Raw genomic sequence first — 19978 nt, 5'->3', positions numbered from 1 at the left:
TTTATATAGCCACATAGCCTGACTAATGTGTAGCGAAGAGATATGCTCCATAATTTATTGCACAAAAGTTCAAATGCCTTTACTAGAATGTTTAACAGAATTTTTCATTGTTGTACTTCATAAATGGTTTTGTTTTATTACTTCACTGGAAATCGTGCTTTTATATCGAAGCTTATTTGGAACGAAAAAATTATGGCTCATACCCCCCAAAACTAAGGTCATCGATTCCCCTTGAGTCTGCGCTGCCCAACAATAACACAAAGCAAGAATATTTCTGGAATGTTTATATGGCAAAATATAAGCAATTAAATTTTTCTTTATTTAATTTTCTTTTTTGTTCTAAATATACATATTTATCACATACCAATATCTATGAACAAACTGCGAAGTATGGAGTGGAACATTAACGAACAATATTGCGATCAGGACAAAAAGCCTGCAGAAACCTTTAGCCTTAACATGCTAGATAGGCCTCTGGGGGGGATGCTAAGATCCAAAATATTTTGGTTCAGATTTGGATATAGGTTAGGTTAGGTTTAAGCAGCAGTCTGCCATCAGACTCACTTTGACGTTTTCGTCCAGGGGGTTACCACAGGAGCAGAAGAAGGAAGATGCCTTCTAGTTTTAACCGTTGAACCATCCAGATCGTTTCAAAAAGCCAAATAACTTGCGAATGTTCACATCCCCTAAATCTGACAGGTTCTTAAAGAAATGAGAACCTAAAGTGGAACTCCATCTAACTGCTAATGCGGGACATACACACAGAAGTTTTTCTATAGTCTCTTCTTCCTCGATGTCCCTACAGCTTCTGCAAAAGTCGTTGCTTGCAACTTTCAGTCTGTTAGAATGTTTTTCGATTAGACAGTGACCTGCCATGAGTGACACAATGACTGAGACTTGTGTTCTAGCCAATGACAGCAACGCAGTAGACCTCTTCAAGTCTAGATAAGGCTACATAGTTTTGAAATGCCCACAGCGCCCTCTTTGTGGCCATCTATCATTCGTTGCCCTTCGGGCCTGGTTCTGAAAACTTAACTTACGTGTCGCTACCCACAGATTCCAGTGCCCCTGAAATGTGTAAGGTAGTTCCTAGTCTGGCAAGCTCGTCTGCTTTAGAATTCCCTGGGATATCTCTGGGGCCCGGCACCCAGAACAGGTTAATTTAAACTGCTCAGCCATCTCATTGAGAGATCTACGACAGTCGAGGGCGGCTTTTGTGTTCAGAAATACGTTCTCCCAGGGATTTAATGGTTGCCTGGCTGTCTGAGAGATATTTATGCCAATCGTCGTTTGACATTAAAATCTTAGCCATTCCACCACTTCCTTAAGTGCGAGGATCTCTGCTTGATACACACTTCAGTGTCGGGTAACCTCTTCGATATGACCAGTTCTATATCCTTTAGAGTAGTTTTGAACCATCCGTATAGAAGTCTATGTAACTTCTGTTACCAAGGGATATCGTAGATCCAATCGGTTCTACCAGGAATAGTGGTACAGTAATTTTTATCAAAAAGCGGCTCAGGTAGGGTGTAATTCACACTGCCTGGAATATCGGATATTGTATCAAGGATAACACAGTGCCCGTAGCCGCCACATTACCAATGAGAAAGTTCCCTTAACCTCACTGCAGTGGTCGCAGCAATGTGGGTAGTCACAATGTCTAGCGGAATAAAATTTAGCATTAAATTCAGAGCATCATAGGATGTCGTTCTCAGTGCGGCTGTGATGCACAAAAAGCCAGCCTTCTGATCCGGTTAAGTATGTAGCAGTAGGTGGATTTTTGAAGCGCCGTCCACCAGACCACAACGCCATATAGCATTATAGGTCTGACAACTATACCCAATGCATGACAGGCAATCTAAATCCACAACTTTTGCCAATGGCTCTCTTTGCGCTTTCTGCAAATGGAACATTCCATTCACCCAAGGAGAAATGTTCCTCTGTAGGCAACTTATATCTCCTGCTGAAAAGAACTACCTTTGTCTTGCACCGATTAATACCTGGACCACTTTCGGTAGCCCACTTCGCTGTTGCACGTAGAACTTCCTGAAGTATATCTCTTATAGTGCTGGCAAACTTTCCCGTAACCGAAATTGCCACGTCATCAGCATACGCGACCACTTTCAAGCCTTTTTCTTCTAGAGACAATAATAGATTGTTAATAGCTTTATTCCAAAGAAGAGGAGACGGTACACCCTCCTTAAGGTGTTCCTCTGCAGACCCATCGTTTTAGATCCACAGATCACAAGCCTTCCGTAGTGCATCTTTTAGTAAGTAAATTATTAATAAACTTTCTTACGGTAGAGTTGATGCCTAGAAACTCCAACTCCTTCATGATTGACGTCGGTTTTACATTGTTGAAAGCACCTTGACAGCGAGAGAACCCTCTATGTGTCCGACTAGGTCGTGAAGGGCTGTTTCAGTGGATTGGCCTTTACTATATGCATGCTGCTGCCGCGACAGACGATCTCCAGGGATCTTTGCGTAAGATATATTTTTATCACCCTCTCAAGGGTCTCCAGCATAAAGGATGACAGACTAATAGGACGAAAATCTTTCGCCTTCGTGTGGTACAACGAGTAGTTTTAGTGTTTTCTCACTAGACATTGGCCAAACATTCATTCTCTGACTTCTGAATATACCCCACCGTAAGAGGTCTCGAGGACAGAATTTTCCTTAGCGTAGGGGCCTCAGATTTATCCTACATGGAGCTACAGAATTCTAACCAGGATTTGTTCTGAGCTTTTCTCAGCTCGCCCTTATATTTTATTAGTTCAGCCTTATAGATGTCCCAATTGTGTGGTGCTCTTGTGGCTTTCGTTCTGTTGAAGAGTTTTCTGCAGTCCTTCCTTAGGTCAACCAGCTCTGGGGTCCACCATGGCGGTCGCAGTTTGCCCCTTGGCTTGGCACTAGGGAATGCTGACACAAGCTAGTCATTCAGGGCTTTCGTGATCAGCTAGACCACTATGTCTATATCCTCCGTAGTTTTCACTTCCCTTTCTAGTCTACAAGGGAAGTGGTGCAGAATTTGTGCCGAAATTTATCCCAATCCGTCGTTATTCTGTTTAGCCGACAGACCACTACTTATAGTATTTTCTCCAAGGCTAAAACTAATATAACGATGATCAGAGAAACTGTGGTCATCCAACACTTTCCAGTCTCATATTTTTCCACTTATGTATATCTTCCGATACAAAGGTAATATCTAGTACCTCCCGCCTGTTCCTAGTAATAATGGTCTGTTTTCCCCTTTATTACAAATCGCCAGATTGCAATTTATAATATTATATTCAATAAGCAGCTCACCCCTTTCGTTGACATCCGAACTTCCCCTTATCTGGTGATGTGCATTAGCATCACTTCTTACAATGAGGCTTTTCTTCCCTAAAAAAGAAGCTTCAACCAGCGACTTAAGGTTTGAAGGCGTCATCTCTGAATCGTGTGGCATATATAGGGAAGCTAGCCAGTAATGAGACGTGTTTATTTCAAGGCTGGCCACTACTAAATCTTCAGTGCTTAGCGACGGAAGAAGAAAAATATTTAGACTACCTTTGCAAGAATACAGGCTCTGTGTCTCCCATTCCCCGTACCATAGAGTAGTTTAAATCCCGAAATTCTTAGTTCACGTACCATTCCACCACACACCCATAATTCCTGAATAAGAACCACGTCAAATCCCCCAGCCATCAGGAGGACCTTTATTGCCGCTGAAGCGGCCTTACAATGGTGGAGATTTATCTGTAAAAACCGGACCATGATCAGGATTCAGAACTTCCACCACTGTTGTGTTAGCCTCGTCTTCTGACTCCACCAGGTGTTCATCCTCACAAGATTCGTTAGAATTTGTCATGATAAGCTTTCGTACGGATCCAGAGGCAGGTGAGAAAGCTGTGGAACTATTCTTCCTTAGGACACTGGGCATTGCGGTGTGGACGATTTTTCCTTAGATTCTTCACTAAATGATGCTGTCGAAGTACTTTCTGAGTTCCGTACTTCCGCGCTGGCGCACACTTTGTGCCCAGTCCAACTTTGTGACCCACCCACTCAGCGCTTGTTAGGTCCCGTTTCGGTGCCATCCCCGCCTGTCCCGATAGTGGCAGGGTGATTTTCAGTCTCCTGCAATCCGCAGACTTTAGCGATGTTGTCAATAGTTCCTCAGGCAAGTGTTCAGCAACAACTGCTGAGTCGTCTCCTGATTCCCCAATCCCACCGGTTCAATAGACCTTCAGTTTGAACTTGTTGAATCCGGAGGATACAACACCTTCAAAATTGTTGAGGTTTGCGAGATAGCTGGAGTTTAGTATGAATACTGCATGTCTCCGGTCAAAATCAGCCTCATCCAATCTACAAATCTTCCCGTCGGTGGTTGAAAGATTGAGATTACATTCTCTTATCTTCCAAGTATCGCTTCAGGATCTGACGGAATCCTTGGTATCGAAGCATGCGCCATTGGTCGAGAAGGAATGTCTTCCTTCTTGACTATATCTGGTGCTGCACCTGGCCCAATCTCATCAATCTTTTTTAGCGCACAACGATACATTTCAATTGAGCGTTGATCGTCATAGGCAATTAGTCTGTATCGGCCTCGATACCAGCCTGCATAGCCACAAACTGGAGGAGACCCAGGAATTTCGCAAAGGACATCGGAGTATATTGATGACAGTCCATTGACTATCCCACTCCAATTATTCCGAGGTATGCAGCCCTGTTCTTCTCCCTTGTCAACAACTGTCATCACCAAACTGTCCCTAGCGACATTAGCAAAGGTTCTTGCACACACCTTACTGTTGTTAGTTCTTTTAGGCATGGGATGCCATCCAGGTGACAGTAGCCTTTTGGCTGACTGCAGTGCAGTTTCCAAATCTAGACGTGTAGTCTTTGGTGTAGCCTGTGCAGCGAATTTCCAAGCCCGATTTAGGGAATCCCTCTCCCTATCAGTGAGAGTCTTGGGATCCTTCGCACCAAGCCTCTCAATAAACTTGAGAGCGATGCGTCTTCTATTATTCCAACCTCTTAAAGAGCGTGTTGATTCGCTGGGGAAGGCCGATGGCCTAGGCAAATTATAGGCATGCGAAGAAGGAATAGGTTCGGCCTTGCCTTTTAGACTCGAACCAGGTGTCTTCGTCAAAAGCCCCTGCTGACCAGTCGTCTGTTGGCTAGTGGAGCCTAGAGCAGCCGCCCACCAGTCGGCCTGATACCACCACCACAGCTGTTGGGTCTTTGGAGTCCATTATAAGCTTATTTCCGGGCTCTAGATCTGCCGCTCCACTGGAAACAGCCGCACATCATCAACCGCCTAATGGATACCTCTATAGCAGCTATCCCTAAGTGAATTAAATTCTCTCAAATACTCGAAACACTGCCACATTTGCTTTCACCAGTACCTATGCTTCAGAACCATACAACAGCACGGGTAGTATCAGTGTCTTGTATAGTGTAATCTTCGTCTGTCGAGAGGTGGCCTTGTTTCTAAACTGCTTAGTAAGTCCAAAGTAGCATCTGTTTGCCAGTATTATTCTTCGCTTTATCTCAAAACTGGTGACATTCGTTTCAGTTACAGCGGTACTGAGGTAGATAAAGTTACTGACTATCTCAAAGTTGTGGTTCCCAGCTTTCTCCATCTTCTTTATCTGCTCGGTTGTACAAGGCGTTTCGGGAGTTGAAACCATCCATTTCGTTTTATCTCCATTTACTGCCAGATCCATTTTCACTGACTCTCTTTTGATTCCTTTAAAGGCTGCAGTTACAACTTCCGCTGACCGACCTATGATGTCGATGTCATCGGCATAGGCGAGTAGCACGTGATTAGTGTGTCAGGATATTAAAGAGATATTAAAGCAGGATATTAACGAGATCGCACGATAGGCTGTCTCCTTGTCTAAAACCTCGTTTGGTATTGAATGGTTCGGAGAGATTCTTTCCTATTCGTAGTGAGGAACGCATATCAGCAAGTGTCAACCTGCAGCGTCTTATTAATTTTGCAGGGATATCAAACTCAGACATGACTTGAAATACCTTTAAACGTAAAGAAGTATCGAAGGCGGCTTTGTAGTCAACAAAAATATGGTAGGTGTTCATGTGTCTTACTCGTCTATGGTGGATTTACCAGGTCTAAAGTAGCATTGATAGAGCTCAATTATCTCATTGACTTTAGGTTTCAATCATTCACACAGTATGCTCAAGAGCATCTTGTATGTGTACGGGACATAGTATGCTGAGGTTCCAATCATCGGGTATGCGTTCTTCAAGCCAGATTTCGCAAATAAGCTGATGCATACGCCGTAGCAGCGTGTCGCTTTCTGTCTTAAATAGGTCAGCGGGTAACCCGTCGACTCCTGCTGCCCTGTTGGTCTTTATTCCGGCCACCGCTACTTGGACCTCATTCTGACTAGGAGGTAAACATTCTATACCATCATCATTGACTGATTCTGCGGTATCCTCTTCGCCGCCAACGTCAGACACTAGCAGTTAGTTAAAATGTTCTTTTCATATCTACAGCATGTTATCTGGGTCAGTTACCAGCTTTTCTTGTTTGTCTCTGTAGGAGGATGTGCCTGCACCAAAGCCATCGGTTTGATGTTAAATTCTTTGGTAGAATTTCCACCATAGGATGGGGGGTATACTAATTTCGTCATTCTGTTTGTAACTACTCAAAAAAATTCGTCTGAGACCCCCTAAAGTATATATATTCTTGATCGTCGCGACATTTTAGCCATGTCCGTCCGTCTGTCCATCCGTCCGTCTGTCTGTCGAAAGCATGCTAACTTCCGAAGGAGTAAAGCTAGCCGCTTGAAATTTTACACAAATACTTCTTATTAGTATAGGTCGGTTAGTATTGTAAATGGGCCATATCGGTCAATGTTTTGATATGGCTTATGATATAAAACGATCTTGGGTCTTGACTTCTTGAGCCTCTAGAGTGCGCGATTCTTATCCGATTGGAATGAAATTTTTCACAACGTGTTTTGTTTTGATATACAACAACTGTGCCAAGTATGGTTCAAATCGGCTTATAATCTGATATAGCTGCCATTTAAACGAATCTTGGGTCTTGACTTCTTGAGCCTCTAGAGGGCGCAATTCTTATCCGATTGGATTGGAATTTCGTACGGCGTGTTTTGTTTTGATAAACAACAACTGTGCCAAGTATGGTTCATATCGGTCCATAACCTGATATAGCTGCCATATAAACCGATCTTGGGTCTTGACTTCTTGAGCCTCTAGAGAGCACAATTCTTATCCGATTTGAATGAGTTTTTGCACGAAGTATTTCGTCATGATATCCAACAACTGTGCCAAGTATGGTTCAAATCGGTTCATAACCTGATATAGCTGTCATTGCACAGATCTGGGGATTTGACTTCTTAAGCTTCTAGAGGGCGCAATTCCTATCCGATTTGGCTGAAATTTTGCATGACGTATTTTATTTTTCCTTTCAACAACTGTGTCAAATAAGGTTCAAATCGGTTCATAACCTGATATAGCTACCATATAAACCGATCTGGGATCTTGACTTCTTGACCCCTAGATGTCGCAATTATTATCCGATATGCCTGAAATTTTGTACGACAGAGCAACTCTTTTCTTATATCCTTTTTAGCCTAAGAAGAGATGCCGGGAAAAGAACTCGACAAATGCGATCCATGGTGGAGGGTATGTAAGATTCGGCCCGGCCGAACTTAGCACGCTTTTACTTGTTATACCTTCCACCATAAGATGGGGGTTATACTAATTTCGTCATTCTGTTTGTAACTACTCGAAATATTCGTCTGAGACCCCATAAAGTATATATATTCTTGATCGTCGCGACATTTTATGTCGATCTAGCCATGTACGTCCGTCTGTCCGTCCGTCCGTCTGTCTGTCGAAAGCACTCTAACTTCCGAAGGAGTAAAGCTAGCCGCTTGAAATTTTGCACAAATACTTCTTATTAGTGTTGGTCGGTTGGTATTGTAAATGGGCCATATTGGTCCATGTTTTGATATAGCTGCCATATAAACCGATCTTGGGTCTTGACTTCTTGAGGCTCTAGAGTGCGCAATTCTTACCCGATTGGAACGAAATTTTGCACGACGTGTTTTGTTATGATATCCAACAACTGTGCCAAGTATGGTTCAATCAGTCCATAACCTGATAAAGCTGGTATATAAACCGATCTTGGGTCTTGACTTCTTGAGCCTCTAGAGTGCGCAATTCTTATCCGATTGGAATGAAATTTTGCACGACGTGTTTTGTTATGATACGCAACAACTGTGCTAAGTATGGTTCAAATCGGTTCATAACCTGATATAGCTGCCATATAAACCGATCTTGGGTCTTGACTTCTTGAGCCTCTAGAAGGCGCAATCCTTATCCGATTGGAATGGAATTTTGGACGACGTGTTTTGTTTTGATACGCAACAACTGTGCTAAGTATGGTTCAAATCGGTTCATAACCTGATATAGCTGCCATATAAACCGATCTTGGGTCTTGACTTCTTGAGCCTCTAGAGGGCACAATTCTTATCCGATTGGAATGAATTTTTGCACGAAGTATTTCGTTATGACATTCAACAACTGTGCCAAGTATGGTTCATATCGGTCCATAACCTGATATAGCTGTCATATAAACAGTTCTGGGGATTTGACTTCTTGAGCTTCTAGAGGGCCCAATTCCTATCCGATTTGGCTGAAATTTTGCATGACGTTTTTCATTCTTACTTTCAACAACTGTGTCAAATAACGTTCAAATCGGTTAATAACCCGATAAAGCTGCCATACGATCTGGGATCTTGACTTCTTGATCCCTTGAGGTCGCAATTATTATCCGATATGCCTGAAATTTTGTACGACGGATCCTCTCATGACCATCAACAAATGTGTTTATTATGGTCTGAATCGGTCTATTGCCCGATATAGCTCCCATATAAATCGTTCTCTCTATTTTAGTTCTTGAGCCCTTGGGAGGGTCCGCTCCCTTGCGATATCAAAAAATTATATAGCCTATTGGTCCTTCCGGACCACTCCCCATAATCTGTGATAACCAAACAAACACAAATTCATTTTTATATATGTAGATATTATAGTTAATGGATTGAATCATCGCTGTTACAAAATCTGTCAACCTACGTTTACTTTTTTCAAAATTGTATGTTGAAACTTTTATTTGAATTAAATTTTTTCAGTACTACTTAAATTTGGTAAATTCGTAAACTATTTTGAACGAATATTTATTCAATTTGAATAATATACCTTTGTAGCAAATGCTGAACTCAAAATAACAACATATTGATTTTGGGTAAATAAAAAAGATGTTTGGTATGGGAATATTTAACTTGTTGAAAAGAAACTTGGTTAAGTAAAATGACTTCCTGAACCCATGTTTGGGAACTATTTGCCACTAAAATTGGGAACAATGAGTAAAACTTACTAAAAACTTGCAATTTTTACTTGTTTTATTCAAAATTTAACGAAATTACATTGAAATTGGCAGAATTATTTGAACTAAGTTTTATACCCTCCACCATAAGATGGGGGGTATACTAATTTCGTCATTCTGTTTGTAACTACTCGAAATATTCGTCTGAGACCCCATAAAGTATATATATTCTTGATCGTCGTGACATTTTATGTCGATCTAGCCATGTCCGTCCGTCTGTCCGTCCGTCCGTCCGTCCGTCCGTCTTTCTGTCGAAAGCACGCTAACTTCCGAAGGAGTAAAGCTAGCCGCTTGAAATTTTGCACAAATACTTCTTATTAGTGTAGGTCGGTTGGTATTGTAAATGGGCCATATCGGTCCATGTTTTGATATAGCTGCCATATAAACCGATCTTGGGTCTTGACTTCTTGAGCCTCTTGAGTGCGAAATTCTTATCCGATTGGAATGAAATTTTGCACAACGTGTTTTGTTATGATATTGAACCAAGTATGGTTCAAATCGGTCCATAACCTAATATAGCTGCCATATAAACCGATCTTGGGTCTTGATTCTTGAGCCCCTAGAGTGCGCAATTCTTATCCGATTGGAATGAAATTTTGCACGACGTGTTTTGTTATTATATCCAACAACAGTGCCAAGTATGGTTCAAATCGGTCCATAACCTGATATATCTACCATATAAACCGATCTTGGGTCTTGACTTCTTGAGCCTCTAGAGTGCGCAATTCTTATCCGATTGGAATGGAATTTCGCACGACGTGTTTTGTTATGATACCCAACAACTGTGCCAAGTATGGTTCAAATCGGTCCATAACCTGATATAGCTGCCATATAAACCGATCTTGGGTCTTGACTTCTTGACCCTCTAGAGGGCACAATTCTTATCCGATTTGAATGAATTTTTGCACGAAGTATTTCGTTATGATATCCAACAACTGTGCCAAGTATGGTTCAAATCGGTTCATAAACTGATATAGCTGTCATATAAACAGATCTGGGGATTTGATTTCTTGAGCTTCTAGAGGGCGCAATTCCTATCCGATTTGGCTGAAATTTTGCATGACGTATTTTATTTTTACTTTCAACAACTGGGTCAAATAAGGTTCAAATCGGTTCATAACCTGATATAGCTGCCATATAAACCGATCTGGGATATTGACTTCTTAACCCCTAGAGGTCGCAATTATTATCCGATATGCCTGAAATTTTGTACGATGGATCCTCTCATGACCATCAACAAACGTGTTTATTATGGTCTGAATCGGTCTATAGCCCGATACAGATCCCATATAAATCGTTCTCTCTATTTTACTTCGTGAGCCCCAATGGGCGCAATTCTTAAACGAATTGGCTGAAATTTTACACAGACCTCCAACATATAACTTAATTGTGGTCCGAACCGGACCATATCTTGTTTTATTTCATTTTATGCGCAAATTTTGTCTGAGTGTAAATGTTTGAGACATTTGTAGAGGAGGACATAGGCTTTCAGGAAAGTGCTTCTGTAGGTACATATTTTTAATACAGGGTGTCAAAATTGACCACATTTCAAATCTCGAACTTTCTGGGGGCCATAAATTTTGATCTACTGGACACTTGGATACTAGAGAAGGAGCTTGGTTTGATATCAAACTACCCCGTTACTTGAAGACCAAACGTGAAATACGCAAGATTAAGTACTTTCATAGTACTGTTTTGCTAAATGGAAAAATTCTACAAAAGGAAATAAAGATCCAACTCAATGTTCCAAATGCGCTATGTTTGGACACGGTTCAAGAAATTGTCACCGAGCAGTTGTTTGTTTTGCCAGCGCTGGCTCTCATGATGTCTCGGAATGTTCGCTCAACAAATCTTAACAAGCTGGGACATTTGTATATAAATGCTTTAATTGTGTAAGCCAAAACTTCAAGAACGTCAATCACAAAGCTGACGATCCAGATGCCCTTGTAGACAGGAATATCCTAAAGAATTACAAATAACTCCCTTCATAGACAACCAACTGCTCGTGAATATGTCATTGACAGAGATGACTTCCCCCATTGCTACTTCCACACCATATTAATAAATGTTTTATACGTCGTTTGAAAGGTATGGAAATTTCCCTTAAAGTAAGGGTATATTGCGTAAATAAGACGTTCGTTTTTCATGACTAGTGATGACGACAAAGACAAAATTTGGAAAATTCGACTTTTTGAAAAATGGAATTTTATGTTGCCGGTTACATAAAATCGGATGGAATAGAGATATTTTCATGATTCTTTTTGTGTTTTGTAATAGAAGAAGTGCTACCGAATAAAAGTTTTCTACACGTATGTGCAATAAAATGTGACGTAATACTTGGTTTTCAACAGTGAATATAGCACTACTTGAAAATCGCCTTTTTTAGTATTTTGGATGCCACGACCTAAATTATGGCTAGGGTATGGCTAAACATACCTTAAGCTGCTGGGAAAATTTAAGACTTTTATTCAAGCCAAAGAAGTGAAAAAAACCACTTGGAACTCTTTTGCCAGTGAAAAGCTTTTGAAATTTAGTAAAAAACAAGTAAAGGCGTGCTAAGTTCGGCTGGGCCGAATCTTATATACCCTCCACCATGGATCGCATTTGTCGAGTTTTTTTTCCGGTGTCTCTTTTTGGGCAAACAGAGGAAAGGACAAACGATAAGAATTGCTATGTTATTGGAGCTATATCAAGTTATGGTTCGATTGGGACCATAATGGAATGAATGTTGGAGACCACAGTAGAAGTCATTGTGTAAACTTTCAGCCAAATCGAATAAGGATTTCGCCCTTTAGGGTCTCAAAATGTAAAATAGGGAAATCGTTTTATAGGGGAGTTGTATTTGGTTATAGACCGATTCAGACCATATTTGACACGTATGTTGGAGGGAGAAGCCGTTGCACAAAATTTCACCCAATTCAGATAATAATTGCGCACTAATGAGGCTTAAGAAGTCAAAATCCCAGATCGGTTTATATGGTAGCTATATCAGGTTATGAACCGATTTGAACCATACTTTGCACAGTTGTTGAAAGTCATAACGAAACACCTCATGCAAAGTTTAAGCCAAAGTTTAATCGGATAAGAATTGCGTCCTCTGGTGGTTCAAGAAGTCAAGATTCAAGATCGGTTCATATGGCATCTACAATATATCAGGTTATGAACCCATTAAAACCATACTTGGTTCAGTTACAGGATTCACTGAATAAGGTTAAGCCAAGCGATCAGCCGATATACTTTTTTTTTAATATTTGGCAGTACTTGGCATTGAGGATGTCAACTTGTTCTCTTTTTACATTCATTCTTTGTTTACGTTTTCTCCTATATGATGACATTTTCAATCGTCAGATTTGACATCCTTAATGATGTTTATGGGGCCTATCCACTTTGTGTTTTTGCATGTGACCTAACCTTCTATTAGTGAATCCTGGTTCAGTTATTGGAAGTCATGACAAAACATATCGTGCAAAAGTTCAGCCAAATCGGATTGGAATTGCACCCTCTAAAGGCTCTAGAAGTCAAATCCACAGATCGGTTTATATGACACATATCAGGTTATGCATCGATTTCGCCCGTACTTGGTACACTTGTGCAAAATTTCAAACAGCTAGTTTTACTCTTGGCTCGATCGACTTAAAATGTCACGACGATCAAGAATATATATACTTTATGGGGTCTCAGACGAATATTTCGAGTAGTTACAAACAGAATGACGAAATTAGTATACCCCCATCCTATGGTGGAGGGTATAGAAAGTGCTAACAATCCCTTACTATGTGTTCAATATGTAAACTTACACTAGGAAAAATTAACAAAATAACTGATTGAGGTTTAAGGGTATTTAGAAAGGGAAAATTTAAACTTTTTAATCACTTTCACTTTAAACTTTCTTTAAACTTGTTCACTGCTGGATGACAAAATGAAATGGCAGAGTGCTTATTGTTCCGGGCGTTCGAAATCTTGGTAATGCTTTAAATTACGGCTTGCATTCCAGGAAAAAGGAGAAATTAAACAAGTAAACGATGTGAAAAACTTCAAGACAGAGTTCTGGTAGACCAGTTAACATATAATCTGGTTATGATTAGACAGATGGCGTTTTTATTCAACATGAAAGTAGAAAAAATTATTTAAATTTCTAAATAAAATTTGGTGAACGCATTGCAACCAGTGCAAGCGTCCCTACAGTTATATAATTAAGTTGAAATGTATTAGTCAGAATTGTATGCTCTAATTTTAGTTATGAATCTGTAATTTTTTAAAAAATAGCCATAGTTATAATTTCGTAGGAAAAAGCGTTAATTTTTTTTATTAACAAAATATATAAAAATGAATTGTTTGTATTGTTTCATATTTCAAATTTTCAGTAAAATAATATTAAATATGAAATTGTTATTGGTTATTCAACCATGTACACGCACCAGAAGCTGTACTTAAATATAAATGCTTCTACAACCAAATGGCATTTTTAAAATTTCTATATATATATACTTACATGCGAACACATATCCGATGCATAAACTTCATGAAAGTACCACAGACAAATCCGGCATCAACTACTGCCGCAACCAATGGTTGGTTTAGTGTAACCATGCAGCCGAATCCCATTCTAAACTCTTTTATCCATGGAATATCCAGGTAATTAAATTATTACGGTTTTATGGATTTTCATAAAAACAATTTTCCGCGTATGTATTTCGAATATGTGCAATATGCACACACAGATGTATGAATAATTGTCTTAATTCATTTATTTTTCTATTGAAAGTTTAATCAACTCGACATACATAGTCAGTCCTCTGTGCAGTTGGCTTTTGTGCCGACATAAAGTGGAGTTCAACAAAACTCGTAAATATTGTTAACATATTCATATAAGCATGCACACACATACACATGTTGGGCATATGCTCCGAGGTAGGCAGAGTGCATCATAAGTGAATTGTCACGGATGCTACAACTTGTGGAAAATAGAGGATGCATTAAGTTATTGTCATACGTTACATTAAGCGGATATAAAACGATGGAAGAGAGAAACATTTGTATTATGTATTAGATCGTTTTATTCCAACATGCAAATATTGTGCTTCATTCCTGTTGCTTTAGATTAAGCTAATTGGTAATCCGCGAGGCCCCACGCATATCTAAGTCTATAAAAGAATTAAAACAAAACAGCATTAAGGAAAACTATTGGGTCGAAAATGAAAACGAGTAAAGGGGAATAATATATATATCAAATAAACCGTTTCAAACCGTCGTTTAAAAGTTCCTTTCATCCTTATGAAAACGATACATGCATCTTGATCACTGTTACTTTTATACCTTTCACCATAGGAAGAGGGTATATAGAAATCGTCATTTCGTTCGTAACATATCGAAATGTTGATCTGAGACCTGACCCATTCCCTTCACAAAATTATTTTGTCTAAAGAAAAAAACATGCAATTAAATTTTTACTAAAAACAACATTTTAATGAAATTTTTCTAAAGACAACATTATAGTAAAATTTTTCCTAAAGGCTAAATTTATAAACGGGTATAACCTTGGTTTTGTTTCGCAGGCTTATGTGAAATATTTGTGAAATGAGAATGAGTGACCCGTATAATAGAATTCACCAAAAAAAAACTGTGAAACCATTTCACTAAAAATTTTATGGTGAAAGCAATGTGAATTCCTTCTTATCCTGAAAATACACCCTAAAATTACAAAACAACTGTTGTGTAACCACTTTTGGATTGTTTTTATACACTCTAACATAGGATGGGGGTATACTTATTTTGTCATTCTGTTTGTAATTCCTCGAAATATTGACACCATAAAGTATATATATTATTGATCGTCATGACATTTTAAGTCGAACTAGCCATGTCCGTCCGTCTGTCCGTCCGTCCGTCCGTCTATCTGTCGAAAGCACGCTAACCTTCGAAGGAGTAAAGCTATCCACTTGAAATTTTGCACAAATACTTCTTATTAGTGTAGGTCGGTTGGGAATGTAAATGGGCTATATTGGTCCACGTTTTGATATAGCTGCCATATAAGCCGATCTGGGGTCTTGACTTCTTGAGCCGCTAGAAAGCACAGTTCTTAGCCGATTTGGCTGAAATTTTGCATGAGGTGTTTTATTATGACTACTGACAACTGTGCACGACGTATTTTTTTATGACTTCCAACAACTGTATTAAGAATGGTTCAAATCGGTCCCTAACCTGATATAGCTGCCATATAAACCGATATGGGATCTTGACTTCTTGAGCCACTAGAGGGCGCAATTATTATCCGATTTAGCTGAAATTTTGCATGAGGTGTTATGCTATAACTTTCAACAGCTGTGCAAAGGAGAGTTCACATCGGTCCATATCGGATCTTGACTATTTGAGCCTCTAAAGGGCGCAAGTATTACCCGATTTGGCTGATATTTTGTACAACGGCTTCTCTTATGACCTTTAACATACGTGTCGAATATGGCTTGAATCGGTTTATAGCCTAATACAGCTCCCCTTTAAACCGATCTCCCTATTTTACTTCTCCATACCCTAAAGTGCACAACTCTTACTAGGTTTGGCTGAAATTTTACACAATGACTTCTACTATTGTCTCCAATATTCAGTTCAATTATGGTCCAAAATGAACCATTACTTGATATTGTTCCAATAACATAGCAATTCTTTTCTTTTATCCTTTGTTTGCCTAAAAAGAGATACCGTGGCAAGAGCTCGACAATTGCGATCAATTGTGGAGGGTATATACAATAAGATTCGGCCCGGCTGAACTTAGCACGCATTTACTTGTTATTATATATTTCTTTTCAATAATTTCCCGCTTTTTTCCATACATTCAACAGATTTTGTTTCTTTAAAAAAAATTTGCTTCATTGATAGCCGCTTAATTTAAGTGCGACTTTCTCCACCGTAGACTTGACATGGTGTAAGAAAGGCACTCTCTGTAGGCAACACCATTACAAACGAACACTACACCCCGAGGTGGGTTTAAATTTTTTTGGACAAACCAAAACAAAATTTGGATTTCAGTGCAACATGTCAAAAAATGCTATTCTTTTTTGCACAAACAAAATCATCTTATATCTCACCCGGCAGATATCGTGCATCTCTTCCCCTTCGTCCTTAAGGTAAAAATATCGCCTATGTGTCGAAAAATCCCACACAAATAAAGACAACTCTTTTTAAAGAAAAAACTTAACCAATTGTGTTTTCACTTTTTTTAATAAAACAACTTCTCACCCCGACACGCTCATACCCGCACCATAAAAATGGCTAAAAACGACTGCTACGCTCAACCAAATTTGTTATCCAAAACAGCAAAAATGTTTGCTAAATCAGCAGTTTTTGTCAGCTGAAAATGGGAAAACAGTTCGTCCGGGCCGAGTTTTGTGACCCTACACCATAGATTCTGCTTAAAAAATTTATATAAAATTTATTAAGTTGAAGTGCATTATTTTATTCTACATACCAAACTTTTGTCAAACCAGCAAAATTAATGCTTCTATGCTCATAAAAGATTGTTAGTAAAAACAGCAAAAGTATTTGCTGAAACAGCAGAAAGTCTGCTGAAAATAGACAGCAGTAATTTGTTGCTAAAACAGCAATCATTTTCTTCTGTTTTCGAATTTAAACAAGTAGGGCCGGGGAGAATCTTATATACCCTCCACCATGGATCGCATTGGTCGAGTTCTTTTCCCGGCATCTCTTCTTGGGCAAAAAAGGATATAAGAAAAGATTTGCTCTGCTGTTAGAGCGATATCAAGATATGGTCCGGTTTGGACCACAATTAAATTATATGTTGGAGACCTGTGTAAAATGTCAGCCAATTCGAATAAGAATTTCGCCCTTTGGGGGCTCAAGAAGTAATATAGAGAGATCGATTTATATGGGAGCTGTATCGGGCTATAGACCGATTCAGACCATATTAAACACATATATTGATGGTCATGAGAGGATCCGTCGTACAAAATTTCAGGCAAATCGGATAATAATTGCGACCTCTAGAGGCCCAAGAAGTCAAGATCCCAGATCGGTTTATATGGCAGCTTTACCAGGTTATGAACCGATTTGAACCATACTTGGCACAGTTGTTGGATATCATAACAAAATACTACGTCAAAATTTCATTCCAATCGGATAAGAATTACGCACTCTAGAGGCTCAAGAAGTCAAGACCCCAGATCGGTTTATATGGCAGCTATATCAAAACATGAACCGATATGACCCATTTACAATACCAACCGACCTACACTAACAAGAAGTATTTGTGCAAAATTTTAAGCGGCTAGCTGTACTCCTTCGGAAGTTAGCGTGCTTTCGACAGACAGACGGACCGACGGACGGACGGACGGACGGACGGACGGATAGACGGACGGACGTATGGACAGACGGACGGACATGGTTAAATTGACATAAAATGTCGCGACGATCAAGAATATATATACTTAATGAGGTCTCAGACGAATATTTCGAGTAGTTAAAAACAGAATGACGAAATTAGTATACCCCCCATCCTATGGTGGAGGGTAAAAAAATTTAAACAAGTAAAAAGGCGTTAAGTTCGGCCGGGCCGAACTTTGGATACCCACCACCTCGGGTATATATGTAAAGCACTTTTCACCAAAATCGAAATATGATCCGATTTGGACCAAATACTAATAAGTACAAGTCAATGTTCAATTATTTATAACAAAATATTGGTCTTTTTAGTAGCTATATATAAAAATTAACCGATCTGAACCATATACAGCATGGATGTCGAAAAGCCAGTCAAATTTCAGTTAAATCGGACTATAAATGCGTCTTTTTTGGGACCAAGACTTTAAATCGAGATATCGGTCTATATGGCAGCTATATCCAAATCATGATCGATCTGAGTGAAATTGAAAAAGGATGTCGAAGGGCCCAACACAACTCATTGTCCCAAATTGCGGCGACATCGGACAATAAATGCGCTTTTTCTGGCCCCAAAACCTAAAACCGAGAGATTGGTCTATATGGCAGCTATATCCATAGCATGACCGATCTGTGTCATAATGCAAAACTATGCCAAGGGGTTTAACCTAACTCAATGTCCCAAATTTCGGCGAAATCGGACAATAAATGCGCCTTGTATGGGCCTAAGACCCTCAATCGAAGGATTGGTCTATATGACACCTATATCCAAATCTGGACCGATCTGAGCCAAATTGACGAAGGATGTCGAAGGGCCAAATATAACTCACTGTACCAAATTTCGGCGACATCGGATAATAAATGCGCCTTTTATGGGCAAAAACCCTTAAATCGAGAGATCGGTCTTTATGGCAGCTATATCCAAATCTGGACCGATCTGACCAAATTGACGAAGGATGTCGAGGAGCCTAACATAACTCACTGTCCCAAATTTCAGCAACATCGGATGATAAATGTGGATTTTATGGGCCTAAGACCCCAAATCGGAGGATCGGTCTATATGGCAGCTATATCCAAATCTGGACCGATCTGGGCGAAATTGACGGAGGATGTCGAGGGGCCTAACACAACTCACTGTCCCAAATTCCAGCAAAATCAGATAATAAATGTGGCTTTTATGGGCCCAAGATTCTAAATCTGAGGATCGGTCTATATGGCAGCTATATCCAAATCTGGAGCGAAATTGACGAAGGGTGTCGAAGGGTCTAACACAAGTTACTGTCCCAAATATCATCAAAATCGGATAATAACTGTGGCTTTTATGGGCCAAAGACCTCAAATCGGCGGATCGGTCTATATGGGGGCTATATCAAGATATAGTCCGATATAGCTCATCTTCGAACTTAACCTGTTTATGGACAAAAAAATACTCTGTGCAAAATTTCAGCTCAATATCTCTATTTTTGAAGACTGAAGCGTGATTTCAACGGACAGACGGACGGACATGTCTAGATCGTCTTAGATTTTTCCGCTGATCAAGAATATATATACTTTATAGGGTCGGGAATGGATATTTCGATGTGTTGCAAACGGAATGACAAAATGAATATACCCCCATCCTTCGGTTGTGGGTATAAAAAAGGTCAAATATGTCGCAAATTTTCAAAAAATTTTATATTCCATCTTGTTTTTCAATTTTACAAGCATACAACTTAAAATTTTGAATTTTGTTCAATTTGCTAATTTTTGATCGAATTTAAATACAACAGACCAAATATCTGCTATTATATTTATGCATTTAAACAAAAAATGTACGCCAACAATTTGAATTTTTTGTCATTCCGTTTGTAACACATCGAAATATCCATTTCCGACCCTATATAAAGTATATATATTCTTGATCAGCGTAAAAATCTTAGACAATCTAGACATGTCCGTCCGTTTGTCTGTTAAAATCACGTTACAGTCTTTAAAAATAGAGATATTGAGCTGAAATTTGGCACAGATTCTTTTTTTGTGCATGAGCAGGTTAAGTTCGAAGATGTGTCTTAGGCCCATAAAAAAGCCACATTTGTTATCCGATTTCGCTGAAATTTGGAAGAGTGAGTGGAACGGTCCAGTTTTGGATATATCTGCCATATAGATCGATCCTCCGATTTTGGTTCTAAGGTC

The sequence above is a fragment of the Stomoxys calcitrans genome, chromosome 2 (assembly GCF_963082655.1).
Source record: "Stomoxys calcitrans chromosome 2, idStoCalc2.1, whole genome shotgun sequence".
Lineage (NCBI taxonomy): Eukaryota > Metazoa > Arthropoda > Insecta > Diptera > Muscidae > Stomoxys > Stomoxys calcitrans.
Note: the sequence above shows the minus strand (reverse complement) of the source record.